This window comes from Aythya fuligula, chromosome 13 (genome assembly GCF_009819795.1).
Source record: "Aythya fuligula isolate bAytFul2 chromosome 13, bAytFul2.pri, whole genome shotgun sequence".
NCBI classification, from domain to species: domain Eukaryota; kingdom Metazoa; phylum Chordata; class Aves; order Anseriformes; family Anatidae; genus Aythya; species Aythya fuligula.
Genome location: NC_045571.1, coordinates 8,460,713 through 8,475,780, shown reverse-complemented (window position 1 = coordinate 8,475,780; position 15,068 = coordinate 8,460,713).

Genomic DNA, 15,068 nt, shown 5'->3' with positions numbered 1-15,068 from the left:
TCAGCATTTTGTAATTAAAAAAGAAAAGCTATTGCAATAATAAAGGCAATGCATTTAGCGGAGACAAATATCACATGTAAGATGATCTTTCAAAGCCAAAACCAGTGTTACAAAAGCAATGCCTTGATAACCTTACCCTGCATACTTCAGTACCCTTGAATGCTCTTTGGCCCAATAAAGTGCCCTTTTCTGCTCTATAATAGCACTATTCAGATAAGTAACGCTGACCAGTCTACAGGGCTGCAACATTTTTCAAAGGACAAAAAGCATTTCTTTCCCATTGAGTCAGCAGGATATTTATTTTCTTGTAACAAAGAGTTTTCTGAACTGCTGAGAGATTTGTCAAAACGGAATCACAAGTGATATATTAAACAACCAGAGGGGAGAACTTATTATTAGGTATTAAAAGAGAAAGCTTTAAGTTTACAAGTAAGAATAGGACTGTGTACTTGACTTTGTAAATTCTCTGTTAATGAGAAATCAAACATGAAAGGCAAACATTTAATCTACAGTAAATTCAGTCATAGCCACTCACAGTCCTACTGTCTTACACTTCATAATACACTGTAAAGGGCAACTAGCAGGGCATAAACACGTGCCTGCTTAGTGCTTGGGAATATGCTGCAGTTATTTAAATATGAGTTATCAAACCACCAGAATGAACTTTATATTAACAAAATGCCAGCTCCCTCCTTTGCAATCTAGCCCATAATAAAAGGCAGGCCACTGAACAGATCCCAGTGGTTCCTGGAGCAAGACAACCCCTTTCCCTTTCCAAGGACAAGCCGTGCTCACAAGTCTGGAAAGTCTGATTGCCTTCCTCTGGCCCTATGCATCCTGGGCAGTTAATTGCAATTGCTCAGAAGAGCCACAACACACATTAACAGCCTAGTGTTTAAGGCAATATTCAAGAAGGAAATATGGTTTCACATACCCACAGGCCAATCACCATATCAAATCCGGTTGTCCTGCACCCTAGACTCCAACCATTCAGCCATGGTGTGAAAGGGAAAGGAAAGAATAGCTTCTGCTTACTCCATCAGCCTCTGACTATCACCTCCAGTACTTTAGTAAGTGATAACACAGGACATGCAATAAAGCAAAGATTTCTTTGCTGTATACACTGGTCTGACACCAGTGCCTTCTTGCTGCCACATCTCCAGATCTACAACTCTCAAGAAGAATACGATTAAGATTTGTTCATTTTCAACATTTTCCGACCAGCTAAATTAAGTATCTCCCTGCTAGGCCAGCCCTCTATTAGAGTCCACTGGAAGGGATTAACTTTCCCAGGACATCCTAAAGGCCCCAGGTGTCTGGCCACAGCAGTGGATTGCCTCCCAAGAGCCACACATCTCAGCGTTCAGTGCTGGCTCTCCTCTGATGACCTTGATATTTCTTACATACAGCAGAGTGCTGGAAAGGACTTTCTGGGTAAACACATTTATAAAATCATAGTACTGGAAGACGTGTCAGAAGGCCATTCAGCTCATTGTTCTATCCATAGTGAGATCAACTGTACGGATGGTATTTGCTCTTACTGATCTCCAGTGATGTAGAGATCACAGCTTTCCTGATAGTCTCTCTCCAGGTTTTGCTGTCATTTCCATACATAATGTTTTGTTTTTGTTTTTTTTTCTTAGTATCTAGCTTTATTATTATTATTATTACTTGCTACAATTTAAGGCCATTACTTCTTGCTCTGTCTCCGTGGGAAAAAATAATAATAAAAACAAAATCTATGAACAATAGCACACTTGCTTAGAGTAAATATTCCACATAAGCAAAAATAATTTTTGTACCTTCTTCCAAATTTGAGTTATTATCTATAACACAGAGGTTTTTTTAGAATTAAAACTTCTTGTTTTCAAAACAGGGAGTATGTGGTACTAGAACATAAGAAACTGAGTGTTTCAAGAGAGATTTTGGGGAGATTTTCATGAAGAGGAGAAATACAAAAGTTGATTCAAACTCTGTCTTCATATTTGCTATTCACTTAACTAATGGTGTTAAATAAATCCAAATGCCTAAAGATAGTAAGGGGGCAGAAATAGTTTAGAGATAGAGGGGAAGATTAGCAACAACAGTTCTGTTATGGTCCTTGATTTGAACGATTCTTTTTACTCAACATTAAAATGGGACTTACCCCCACCATTTCAGAATTTCAGTCTCCATGGTTGAACCATGTCCTGGATTATCATGCACTAACACAATTATCCTGCAGGCAGTCAAATATAAGTTTTCATCTCCTTCTATTCATCTCTCATGCACATCCACAAGAACACATGGTGCTCCTTACTAATTCGGTATCCTCCAGCACAAGCAGTTCTTCATCCATTACTGCAATCAAGGCCGATGCTGGAGGATAAAACACAAAAAGGAAAAATAGTGCTGGAACTCTAGGAGAGCCGGTCTCTGCTGTGAACACATATTGAATAACAGGAGCAATATATTGGTATCTATTGTAATCCGCCCATGGCTAGAACAGCTGACTGATCCCTGTTATATGTATATTTTCAGGGTTTTATGACTTTAGGAAGAGCATTCATAAGAATACATAGAGGATTTCAACCCATCAAAGATTCATCTAATAATGTATCAGGATGCGGCAGTTGGAAACATTTCTCTACTGGGGACTCCGTCTGTCCTAGGTGCTTCACTTGCTCTAATAATGCATCCTGTAAGAAACCACTTGTTTTCTTCAGTCTTCCTTTTTTTTTTTTTTTTTTTTTTTAAATCTAACATGTCTCCATAGCAGCAGAAAGTTAATCTTTAATTGATGAATGCAAAAGCTTAGACAAACCACAAACGCACAATTCAGCATGTCAGGCTTACAAAGGAAGTTCTGGTTCTATCAGGTTTCTACACCACATACAGCTGCAACATTGGCTTATATTACTAATCACTTGCAGTATTTGTGTCTTGGGTTGTAACAGATGGTGTTTGTGAGGCATGCAAAAGCTTCAGATAGCCAAATGGTACAGCAGTTGAGATAAGGAAAAAAATCCTCAAAACAAAATACCCATCCCTACTGTGGAGGCTGGAATGTGAGCAGTGTTTAAATTATTCCTAGTCTCTGCAAATGCATTAGATTTACAGACTCTTAACCCTAAATAGGACTAGATTCAATCTTTCATATTTCGTTACCCCAGTAAATCAGCACAATGGCAGCTAACAGACCTGGAGTGCAGCAACACATGCCAAAGCACAACACAGAAGTTCCATTCCTGACTGTTGGAGAGGTCTGGGCCCCAGGATATACCAGCACAAATCCGGTGTAGATCACAGATATTATTGTAACGTCTCGGTTCTGATGACAAAAAGCAGTACCTCGTATGCTAAGGTACTTGAAAATTCAACGTGATGCACCGTGAATTCAATCTGGCCTTCATTAGGTGTGGTAAACAGCTCAGCTGTGATCTCGATGAGATAGAAGCTTTCATGGTCTGTATTTTCACATCTGTGAACAGTAGCACAGGAAGGATCCACCTGGCCAAGAAGGATCTGTTATTGCAATGCTCAGTCTTCAGATGGAGGGGCACCAGGCATCTGTTTATAGCTATTTGGTCCTTTACCCCTGGATATGTTATTTGCAAAGCATTCGAGGAGTCTGTATTGGCCCATTAAGCTGTAACTCTCAGTTCTGAACCATTTGCAGATAATTTTAGGGGAGTCCTAAGAATCTCCCTCTCTGGGGAATCATTTTCAGTAATGATCTTTTTTCCCATACGCTGACCTGGCTTCATAGACATGGAATGAGTGAAGGACAACATGCATCTTCACACTGGCACTTAACTTACTGACATCTCAGGAGATCTCCCAGCAGTTTCATGTTTAACAAAGGGAGAAAGATGCCAGAGCACAGGGCAGCTGCCAGTCAAGACTACAGAGGCTTGTTTTGAGAGGAAAGAATAAAGACAGCAGAACTGATTTCTGTCATATCTTTCCTGGATTCAAGTCAGCAGTAGATCTTTCTAATAGCATTCTCAAATAATGCAGTAATAAAATTATGACTGTTTGCCTTTGGTTAAGTAAAGATCATTCAGCAACAAAGTAAGAATATTAGATGTTAGATGGGGAAAAAAAGACAGCTCAAAAGTAAAACTTGTAGTTGACTTTGTACTTTTCTGGACAAGAAAGTAGCCCCTCCCCAGTTTCTATCATTCATTCTTTTTCTTCCTTTTCCGTTAAAAAACAAGTACAAAACAAATATTATTTTTAGTTCCTTCATTTTAAAAAATAATAATAATGTTAGCTCTTTAAAAAATAATTTGGAAGAAACTGTGTTGTTGTTGTTTTTTTTATAATAAAACTTTCAGAAGACAGTCTGACCATGGCTAGATACCATTAAGCAGAGCTGAATCCCATTATATTGAGCACAGCTGGGCTCACTTACTTCTCTCTTCTAAGGGTTGTTAGCACTGAAATACCAATCTGTGTTGTTTTTTAAACAATTCCAACATATAAGCTTCAGATTCTCTCACTGTTGGCTAGTGCGCTTAATTTTATGGCTATATTCATGATGCCTTTGCTTTAAAAGCTGCCTAGTTTTGTTTAAATGATGATAATATTTAAGCACACGGTAGCCTGAAAAGCTTTTATGACAGATTTTCATGACCTTGACATGCAGCAGCACTGACATTTATTACTGGTGATACCTGGATAGTACTTTTGATATCCCACCATCAAATTCTGAACCACTGAAGAGAAAAAGATCTTGATACTACTCTTCATTGAAGCAGGACTGGTTCCACAGAGGGAAGGTCCAAAACATCACCAGTGAAATCTTGTTGCTGCAGAAGACAAAGCAGAGAGAATGAATATAGCATTAAAATAAAATAAATAAAATAAATAAAATAAATAAATAAATAAATGATGATAATAATAATAATAAAAAAAAGTGCCTGATTGGGCCATTTCAGATAATGCACAGCCAAAGTGGCATGCACCACTCACTCAGGAGGTGTATTAGCACCCAAGAAAACACACATCATCATATCTTTGTTGTAGTGAAACTGCAGCAGTCACCAGCTCAGATAGTCAGCAATTGCTTTTTTTTTTTTTTTTCCTCAGCATGTCAGGCTGATACCAGTAATCTGATGCTTCTCTGAGTGCCTTCAGAGGGCGAGATCCTGAATGAAGCAAGTGTTTTCTCGGGTATTCTCTCACAGAGGACAGAACAGAGTTGAGATAAACCTCAGCACAGCACACAACAGGAACGTGACTTAGCTCTATTTGCTTCTGCCATACCACAAAATTATGAGGAAGACAATGCAAGCAGAAGAAAAGTGGCTGAGTGTACATAGCTAGAGGGGCACTCCAGAAACCTAATTCCTACTCCTGGTAGAACCAGCAGCCTAATGGATAACCTCACAAAGTCACCTCTTCTCTTCCACAGGTCTTCTATTCATCTTACTATAAAATGATAGCACAAGTCAACAGCACTTTTTTGTTTTGTTTTGTTTTTTAAACCATCACCAGTTTAAACACAGCACCTTCAAGGATTTACTTGTTCCCTCCCAATGCACAACACAGCTGTGGGCAGAAAAATCAGAGGCAGTGCTGTCAGACAGGCAGAGAGGCAAGTGTTAGTGCTAACTACTCTGCATCAGGCTTCGAAGTGTGCATTTAATTGGACACTTTTATCTGGCTCCTTCCTGATCCTTTTTATTCCACAATAATCAGAATACTTTAACGGTGGATCAGGCAACACTTTTGTCAGTTGTGTTCTCTACTTCTACCATTAACAAGAGTTAACATAATAAATTTGGTTGAAGATCTCTCCACCTGAGGAGTTGAATGAGGAATTAACCTTCTGTCACAGGAATAGAGCAAATATTGAACCTGAGGTTGCTGGCACTAGAAGCGGAGAGCCTGAACTAGAGGCCTTCCTGCATGGCAGCCATCTTGCAGAATGGCCTTTTATGTCTGTAATCACTAGAGATGGAAAAAATCACATGCTACAGTAATGCAAGCTGCATTCATTTTCAGCATTATTAGGCAAAATCCTGGGTCCACTTGATTTCTATTAATGGTTAAAGAAGGAAGCTCTTTCTCAAATGGGCGATCAGTCTTGCTAAAGTACATGAGCATAAACTGAGTCAGAGCTTCAGAAACTCACTTTACATTTTATGTAAAAATAGAAAAAGTAATATATGCAATACAGCCATTAAAATGCATGTGCATTTGTGTGCAAGTTCTCTTTCTTCTCTTCCTTTCCTTCCCAGCTTGATAACTATATTGTTGATAGGAATAAAATATCAGCCTTTACTTGTACACATACCCAAGATCTTGTAAGTCATTACAACGTGTTTTTGAGATTTGCCACTTCACTGCTCTATAAAAAGCTTCCTGAAAAAGTATTAACAGATGGCCTCTTACTCTCTGAGACTGTTCGCAATACACCAGATGGCAACCTGAAAGAGAAAATCCAACTTACATTTTCAAAACTGAAAGAAATGTGACAATATCCTCACAATAAATATACAGCATGAAGGTAGCAATAAATGATCCGTTTGAAGCAAACTGGCTTTCTTTATTTAAGCACTGAATCCAGCCCTCATTTTATAACATATTGCAGAATGTTTCATATCCAATGCTGGAAGTAATTTCTGATGCAAGCAGAAAGTTTGCTTTAAATGAGCAACAGATTTATGAGAGGCAAGGTTATTTGAAAGAGCAAAAAAAAAAAGGCCAGTAGCCTTGGGGGTTAAGATTTTGTATACTGGATCCCTGGTATCTGGTTTGTGTCTAAGAGCTAGTCAGTAGGTTGCAGCATTTTTGCTATCAATTTTAGAAGTATTAAGTCCACCTTGCCAGTCAGGGTTTTGTTAGTGGAAGGTAATAACTGTTCCAGACACTTACTACTTTCTAGCTTTCTGATTCACCTGCTACACAGCCACTTAACTCAGCTTATGAGAACTGGAGAGCCCTGCTAAATACAGTCAGCCATCCTCCATGTTCTTAGCTGCTCTTTGAGGCTGAGACTACCATTTAGATTCATCAGGTTGTCCTTCAGATAGAGGGAGTAATCACTAAAATACACGGACCACTGATGGGGTTAGAAATGTTTTCTAGCACACATCAGGAAACTGAGGAACAGACCTTTGTACTTGTATAGTGTTAGTGTGATGGGGCTTCTCCTTAGATAAAGCTTTGAGGAGTCACTGTGATTTCAATAACATCCATTTAAGTTGTGATTCTGTTCCCAAGGACAAAGCCCGAAAGGATTCTGAAGAGATTGAAAGGGGAGGACAGGTAAACTTTCAACTATCTCAACACAGTGGGTCAGTAACTGTTCCTATCAAGCTCACTTTTCATGTGAGGACTCACCTGGAATGCCCATCATTTTCCTCTTCCAAAGCTTCTCTGAAGAGAAAGACTGGCAGTGGAAATATAAATGCCTACACCTGCTTTCATAAAAATACAGGGTTATCTTTTGTGCCATCAGATTTTAAGCAGAATTCCCCACTGAAGTCAATATGCCATAAGCACAAAACTGCCCGTAAGACAAATTATAAAATTACGAATCAGACAGCTGTCCTACCATAGCCCACAAAAGGAAACTATTTGTATAAAGCTGCTATTTATTATTAATAATATAAAATATTTATAATTATACCAGATGTATGAAAATTGTCACAGAGAGAATTTTCCTCTTAGCTCTCTCATTGGCAATGAGCCCATTTTCACAAGCTATAAACAATAACACAAATAACTCTACAGAGATAAGATAATAATGGGACTAATGCTTGGCTTTCTATGTAAGTGTGCCACTACATAGCTAAAAGACCTTTTTTCTTGGTCCAAGACAGTAAAGTGTATAAGCCATTTAGAGAGTCTTAGGGAAGAGGCAGGAAATCTGCTAAGTTCTAGCCTTTTAAAGTCAACTTTAATATGCTCACAGATTTCACCTGGAGGTGCAACAACTGTTCTCCTAAAAACAAACAGTATTAGCTGCTTGTTAATATTGTACAACTTTATGGATCTACAGTCTAATCAGAGAACAGTGATGTTAAAAGCTATCGTGTACAAAAATTAATCTTCAGGAGAACACAGGATAAAGTAGCATCCCAATGTCACTATTGTTACTGTTTTTTGTTGTTGCAGTTTTTCGTGGTTTGTATATATATATATATATAATATATAATTAATTAATTTATTTTTATATAAAGTTTTTCAGCTATTATTCCAGAGAAAGTCACCAGTATGATGCTCAAGCATCAGTATTTAGATAATCTTTTGTATCTGGCAAGAAAATCATTGTCTTAGGATCTTGAGCTTGCCCCATTTACAAAATGAAAGTATCAGATCCCCCTGGATTTATTACTCATTAAATGTCTATTCATGGTATGAGCTTACTCCATCCAGTTCTCTCTGGAACAAGGCCACCTCCTCCCCTTGCAACAACATACTAATGCACATCCCCTAATTGCACTACTGCCCCTCTCTACCACACTGCTTGCAAACCCCTTGAAGAGTTTAGAAACATTTCTAGGAAAGGGACCAGTGATTGTGTTACTTCCACCTTCCTTCTTCATGTAGCTGCTAGGTTCACAAGACTAAATCCATCTGAGGTCACACACTCCTTCTTACTCTGGCACTCCTCTAACTCTTCGGTGAGCTACATCAGGAAAAAGACAAGTTTTTGTTGGGTTAGCAAGCCGAAAGAGCTCCCAAGGAATCAGGCATACACCAACAGAAGGGTGAGGGCAGATCCAGCCAGCTGTGAAGAGCTTTAAAAGGTTAAAAAAGCTTTTTTAGCAGCACACACAAAACCTCCCCAACAATGGCTTGTGCAGTGTCTAGCACTACTGGGCCCATATCCAGCTAAAGGCTCCAGACCCAACTGAGAGCTGGAGATGTGAAACACTGAACATTTTGGAGTGAGGAAACCACATGGCACAACTGAAACGAGAAATCTACCTTTGCCATTTAAGTGAAACAAAGTCAAGTCTACTAATCCCAGTGGCCTTCAAGGAGACACACCAGCACAGAACTTCATTTACTTTATGAAAGAGGCTAAAAAGATTCCCATTACACTTCCTTTTCCCTAGTCAGTCAATGATCAAATGCACAGAAGTCCTTTCTAACCCACGGGCTGGGGTTTCCTTTTAAAGCTGACTGAATGACAGGGCACTGCAGAAGATGACGGCTTGTCACCATTCACTTCTGGAGCTGGCAGGCTTGGATTGAGCACTTTGCCAATGTACAAGCTCCTGAAGCAGAGATGCCAGACCCTAAGAGAGGATAAAGCAGCGATACAGTTCTAACTCCAGTCAGTGACTGCTGTCTGTAAAGATCTTTCTGCCTTGCTGGTGCTAAACAGGGAGGTGCTGGTATCACACCAATGGGTCAGGGTTACTGGCCACAAGGCTGGAAGTAATTTGCAGGTTGGCCACAAGTGGTTAGCAGTTCTGCAGTCTGAAGGTTGGCTAAAAAGATTTTGGTTTTAATTTTATTTTTTAAAGGACACCACTTTTTAGCCTGATCGCAGTTCCAAGTGTGACTGTTATTAATAACATCCCTACAAAACTAAATACCAGCTCCCAAACTCATTCCCATTGTCTTGCCCGTAACATTTCCAAAGCATAATCCTCTCTTAAACCCAATCAGCTTTAGACTAATGCATTTTGCTGGTCCAACACAAAAAGTTTCCTGTGTTTGCAGACCACAACGGGAGCCCTACTGACCTGGTTTTACATTGTTAGGTCCTCCATTCAAGTTACGCTGAGTGTTGCTTAACGCAAATGTGCTTTTATATTCCTCCTCTACAATGAGTTTCTGAGAACCTGCCTGGACAAGATAGCAACCAGCCTGCACTGAGAAAGCATCAACAAGTCTCCACGTTATTCTTTCTTACACTTCTCCTGAATTTACAGGGAGGTGAAAGAAAAACAAACAAACAAACAAAACTCAGTAACCATCACCCAACTGCAGAATTCAGCTGGCATTAACTCTTTTGCTCAGTTTGGAGCCTGGCTTATGCAAAACCTGTGTTAGATAGCACAACCACCACCTTCACTCCTATTTCAGACATTTTCAGAGTGCAAGGAGCTTGGTAAAGTCTTGGGAGTGTGGACGGATGGCAGGCTGGTCACTCTTGATTGCCATTAGATTGTGAACTGCTTGCATCTCTCACCCTAATATTATTCATTCGAATTACACTGTTCATTACAGTCATTAATATTTTACGTTTTGGAAATACTAGGTCTGATTCCACTCTTACTCAGTGTTGCATAAATCACAAAGTAGCTTTCACATGTAAAACTGGTGGGAGGGAGGAAAACAGAACTTGTGTAAGGGGACTATTGAAATGTCTTGGCCTAGGTTTCTTCATGCAGAAAAAAAAAATCAACTTAGCTGAGACAAGAATGCTGGGAAGCGGCGATTTCTCCTTCGTGAAGAATTAGAGCACAGCTCTTAGGAGTGCAGCATTTAAATAAGAATCAGCGTTTTAGCTGGAGACAAATGCACTAATCATGGTCATGAACGCAGCTGAACTAAATGTCTCAGCAAAGCCACTCAGTGATGGCATTAGTCACGATAAAGGAAATGAGTATTTTCAGGATAGGACACACTCAGAGAATACAAACAGAATCTTTTGTGCTTGCTTCTATGGAGGGATGATTTAGAGTATGTATTTAAACAACTTGCTGCTAAAATAACAGCACAATTCAAGATACCCTTTAAAGAAATGTGTCTGGAAGAGAAAGAGTTGCTCCATAAATTGTTTTCTAATTGTCCACATGACCACTGCCTCTATTGCTGCACAGGAACAGTTCAGCAGAAAAAAGAATGGAAGGAATACAGGAACAATAAGGATTATTTTTAAAATAAATCGAAAAAGAAATCTCTATTTTACCTTTGAGTATTTCTAAGCTTATTCTTTATTAAAAAGTGACTATTCTATACTCTATGAAGTTGTAAGGACATGACAAATAGGACTTTGAGCCTATTTGTAAAGCAATCTACTTTTAACCACCTCTGCTTCACACACTGATCTTTTCTTCCAAGCACAGTAGCCAGCACTGGGTGAAAAAAACACCCATGCAACTGACTAGATTATATACAGCTTTAGTAGTAAAAAATTGAAAAATTGCTTTTTAAGGTACATATTGCATGCAAATAAATGTACAGCTCATCATTACATAAGAACAAGTTATATCAAAATGGTGATATTTTTTTCTTATTGTATAAAATTTGGAAGCACTACTTTCCATGTTTCTAATAACATAAAAAATAGACGGAAGAAGCATTCCACTACTCTGGGCGACACATCTCAGTGAATTACAGCTGCTGCTGATGGTTAACCAAATCAGAAGTCTTCATTTCAAATGCAAAATAAAATGATACATCTAGTGGTAGCTAATATCCCACAGCTTTCAGGTTTTCTGCCTTGCATGTTCCTTGATGTGTTGCTGACCTCTAGTCGAGGAGCTCTGGAATTACAGGGCACAGCCTCTCCCACATACACAGACGACACCTGAAGCATTTCTACAAAATACTTACAAAATAAAAAAATGAAGATCATTTGCCTCCTTTTACCTATAGTCATGAGCCAAAGCCTGGAGGTGCAACACAAAGCATAGACAAGCACTACCTGTAAAGCTGATGGAAGGTTTGTAATAGGTTTGGTAAGAGATTATGTGTGGGAACATGACATGTCTTTGCTTCCTAGCTTTCAGTTTTAATGTCTTGTGACTCATTTAAACCTCTCAAGTGAAGTGAGACCTTATTGATCTGCAATCAAGTATACAAAAAAACTTTGAGAAATCCAGAACTGGCTACTATTGCAAACTAATAAATGAAGTGGGGTGGGGAAGTAGGGAAAGAGGAAGGTGGGAGATTTATCAGGCCTAATGAGCATAGAAATTCAAGTATTTTATTACTTTCAAAGAGCAATCCCCCCCCACCACCACCCAAAAAAAAAAAAAAAAAAGTGAACAACTGACCTGAAAATACAGAAAAATGCTGTCTGACTAGCAGAAATCTTAACACCATTTTGTTTGTCAAATACAGCAGGTAAAATTAATTTAAAACATTTTACTTCTACACTTACAGAGGGCCTGGACTTCAAACTAAACTGAAGAATAACATGACAGCTTGGCATTCCTGCAATGTCTGCATCTAAACTAACCACAGAACATACACAGGTGATGTAGTCCCTATAACGTGGTGAATGAAGGTGTTCAGGGATGCTCCAAGGGTCGGTTCCCTAAGGCAGGGGTAGGTGGCTCTCTCCTCTTCACTGTCTTCCTGTGCTTGGTATTACTCAGATGAGGATGCACATGCCATGTTTCTTCCTTGCAGTTGTCTGACCCTGATTCTGCAAAGCACGTTAAGCGTGCTGCCTAAGTTTAAGCGTTTTACTTAATAGGAGTATGCGTTACTGCAGAGGTTAATAGTTGACTGTTTCAACTCCTATCTGTATTCAATAAACAATGGGTATCATCTATTTCTTTCACAAAGTGATTGATATAAAAATCCTTAAATGAACCATTACTTACAAGTGCAGTGATAAATTCTGATCTCATTTGCATGGCTTTAAATCAGAAACAATGTCACTGCTTTCATGGAGCACCATGGAGTAAGTATATGACATAGAACTCGGTGAAAACACCTAGAGAAGCTTTGAAAAGAAAAAATGTAGACAAGAGTAACATTTACAGAAACAAATCACCCTTAAAGAAGATGAGGGTTTGCAAATTCTTAAAATATGAAGATCCATTTAAAGCAAACCTATCACAGCTTCCCTGTCCAGTGCTATACCTCCAAAATAAATAGCTTTAATCAGTGCTAATCTTATTTCAGCAAAGAAAAGCTAAAGCTGGCAACAAGAAAATGATTATACTATCAAGTTCAATAAGGCAATCCATTTGTTTTTAACATCTCTGACCCTGATTTTGTTTAGTAAAACAAGGTATCTGAATTTTCCAGCAGAGTAGATAAAGGAAAATGATGAGTATCCCACAGCTGCATGTAATGAGGGCTCCCTAAGTAATGGATCACATCCTTCTTGCTGTGAAATATTCAAGAGGGCTTGAGTAAAGAGAACCATTTCCTTCAGCACAAGATCAAACTCGCTTTGAAAACAGGAAAATGTGGGAATTATTAGGATAGGCTGTAGGTTCAATCAAGGATAGATATTATACACTTCATACCTGCCAAGATTTGTCTTCTAGGAATTATGTCCTAATTCTATTACCAGCAAAATATTTCAGAAAAGGCTCTGTTCTTTAAAGCTGCAACAGCAGACGGAGATCAAAACAAACTTTTTTTCCGGACATGTGATTAATACTTGTCCTTTTATGAGGCAATTTGTTGCAAGAACAAGCACTGCTTAAAAATTCACTGCAGTTCTCCGGGCAGGGGAAATATTTCTTTGACTCCACAGGGGTTGTGCAGCCTGGCTTTCCAGGAAGGAGGAAAGGGAGGAGTTCCTTCAGGCAGCAGGATGAGGGTAAGCCTCTGAGGCAGTACAACAAAGCAGGATTAGGCAGTTTGGAGGGGGTTGAAGATGGGAGATGGAAGAAAAAGCTGCTGCTCTGTTTTTCAGAGATGAATTACTACCAGTCTTTTTCAGTTCAGCACCTGTTCTTTATAGTAGTGTCTCCTCTACTCAGCCTGCTTCATGTTACCTGTAGGCCACATTCAGAGAGCTTTGGAGAGGCGCAAACAGCCTTGGGTTAAAAGCACCAGATAAGGAATCAATGTCCTTTTAGATCCATGTCTGTTCACAGCTCATCTGACCTTGAGTAAAGGAATTTCAGCACTCTAGCCCGGAGTTCTCTGTCTGGAAAATGGGAATAATCTCCCTGACTGCCCTTCTCTGCTTGTTTGGTCTGAGAGCTGGGCACAGATATCCCTGTTTCTTAAGCACTTGAATACAGGCCAAAACACTGCTAACATGAATAACTATTTGTGGAGCTGGATAAAAATAAGATTTTTTAATACCATGAGAAGCTGCGCTAATTGAGATTTTCCCATCACTTTCTTGTTGACAATATTTTGACGTTTCCCTGCAAGACAAGCTATTTTTAAAAAAAACTGTTTTAGAAACTGGAACTAACATTAGTGAAATGGAGTCCTTTCATTTTGACAGAAGAGAACACTTTTGGTCAAGATCTTTTGCTTTGATTTTATAATTTTGACAAAGCAATTACATTCTCATTTGTTATAATAAAGTTTTATAGTATGTCAAAAATTATACAATAAAAACTGAAATAATGAAATTGAAGTGAAGGTCCCCAATCTTATCAAAACAAGTTTTCAATAAAACAGTTAACAAAACAGTATTTCTACATAAAATTTTGATTTAACTAAATATTTTCCTAACAAAAAAAAAAAAAAAAAAACTATCTGCAGCCAGATGATATTCAGAGAGCTCTTCTAATTTCTTCTAATGGTTAATAAGCAAGACTTTGTTCAGAAAACTTGCACTGAAGTTTCAACTGCGCTTGCAGCCCAACATGACCCTGAAACATGACTAAATTCTGACTTCATTTGTGTCCACTTCACTAAGCACCTTCAGTGGGGTGCATAGGAGGAACCCAGCCCAGAATTCTGCTGAACATTCGGTGCAGGCTGGCCATGGAGTATGTTCAAACAATTAGGAACATGTAATTGCTCTTGCATGGTAAGGAGTGAACCAGGAATCTTTAACACAGCACATAACATACCACAGATGAAAGACTTCCTGATTCTGCTATTGCATCAGGACTAAAAGAAAAGAGCAAGGTTTTAAATAGATGGATAATGCCAAATAGACTGTATTTAGTACAAAAATCACAATACAGTGTCCAGAGGTAGTTTTACAAAAGTGCTTCAGAAATAAATCCCAAGAACTTGTGCAGTCAACACATGTACAAAGCTTACAGATGTTATACTTAAAACATGAAAATAAATCAGAGCAGAAACAGAAAGGCCTGAGTAACTACTACATTCTGCTACACCTAAAATCAGAGAGATAAAATACTTCCTTTCTGAGTCCTGCTCTCTTTAGATTTCTGTTCTATTTTCTTGCTGGATCCTAATCTTTCAGATCATGACTTCATATCTGATTTCAC